Source organism: Saccopteryx bilineata, chromosome 6 (assembly GCF_036850765.1).
Source record: "Saccopteryx bilineata isolate mSacBil1 chromosome 6, mSacBil1_pri_phased_curated, whole genome shotgun sequence".
Classification (NCBI taxonomy): domain Eukaryota; kingdom Metazoa; phylum Chordata; class Mammalia; order Chiroptera; family Emballonuridae; genus Saccopteryx; species Saccopteryx bilineata.
The window spans coordinates 181,230,154-181,231,938 of record NC_089495.1 but is presented as its reverse complement, the minus strand read 5'-3'; positions in this window follow the sequence as shown (position 1 = coordinate 181,231,938).

The following is a 1,785-nucleotide window of genomic DNA, read 5'->3' as shown; positions in this document are numbered from 1 at the left end:
CGTAAAGAGTAAGTCTTAGACGGATGTAACAGAGGGAATCTGGTCATTAAAAAAAAATAAAACATAGTTCAGACTTAAATATAAATAAAACGGAAATAATGTAAGTTATTTATTCTTTTTCTGCAGACCGGTACCAAATGGCCCACGGACCAGTACCAGTCTGCGGCCCGGGGGTTGGGGACCACTGCTCTACTTGACATTTCCATCAGCACAAATGCTCTGATTTCTCCCATTTTAAGATATCAAAATCCTTTGAGCTCACTTCTTCCTCATTTCCTTTCTTACCCTCATAGCAAAGTTTCTTAAAAGAATTGTCTATACTAAAAGCCTTCAATCTGTCTTCTAATATGAACCTTATTCAATCACATTTTCTACTATCCCACTTACATGAAACTTGTAGCTGTCATTTTTTTCCCTCATTCTGTCCTCATTCTCCTTTGCAGTATCATATCAATTGATCATTCAAGTCATATCGATCATCATTCATATCATAAGAAGGTGATATTTGAGTCACCTTCTTAAACCTGGAGTATTAGAATCTACTCTTCCCTAAGTGGACTCCACTCAGTGGGTGATCTCTCTCATTCTCATGATAAGATTTTCTCCATTCGCCTGGCTTTTGGCATTTGGAATGCTTTGTGACCCAGCCCTTGAACATCTTCTCTTTTCTATGTAGTCACCCTCTTGGTGTTAATCATTCAGTCTCATGGCAATAAATACTATCTGCATACCAATGACCTCTAAGTTCTTATCTCTTTAGGACAACAGAACCATAAATCCAGCAAACTACTCAACAGCTTCACCTAGTTATCCAACTGAAATGTCAAACAGAATTGGTACAAAATTGAAATGTCTGTCTGTCCCTATCTGTCCCTCTCTCTGACTCTCTCTGTCTCTGCCACACACACACACACACACACACACACACACACACACACACACAAGTTTGATTGGGTTAGTAAAGAAAAAGCAGGAATCCCAGATAACTTTTTTATAATTTTAACTTATATTAGCTGAATGGTATACTGTTCACCAGGACAGGAAGACAGGTGTTAGTGGAGGGGTAAATAGCAAAGGTTCTATTCTAGACTTGTCAATTTTGTACTGTCTCTGACACAATGAACCCAAATAGACAAGTCATTTATCTAAGAGTCTCAAGCTAAGAAGAGAAAATTATTAGATTGGTCATATAAATCCGGAATATGCTATCATAGAAAGAATGTTTGAAACCACAACGCTAAGAAAATTTCAGGACAATAAAAAAAAATAGAAAAGTGAAGAAAAAAACTAGAGAAGTCATTAGAACCAAAGCCAAGAGAAGAAAGGTTAGCATGAGAGACAGTAAGAAAAAGAAAAGAGTTGAGAAAATAAAAGGAGACGGAAGAGAACATTAAAGCGGGAGTAAATTAATAAGACCCAGAAAGAATTCATACATTTTGAGTCTGACCAGCAAAAGGAACCCATAAATGAGAGATACAGAGAGAAGGAGTGGCCGGAAAAGAGATGGACAAAAGGACCCAAAGTCCTATGTGTGTTTGTGTGTGTGTGTGTGTGTGATTCTTCTTGGCAATGGAAGTCACTTTGGGGGATTATCTATTATATGTATTTTCTTCTGGATTGTGAAGATCAGCCAGCTACTGGAGGTGGGGAAAGATTTGGTGGTACAAAGAACATATTTAAAATAATCAACAAGTACAGTGGAGAAGTGTTGCTAAACAAAAGTTTGGGAACCTGTGTGATGTAACTGATCGTGACTATTTCACGAAGCAAACTTTTCTGTCCTAG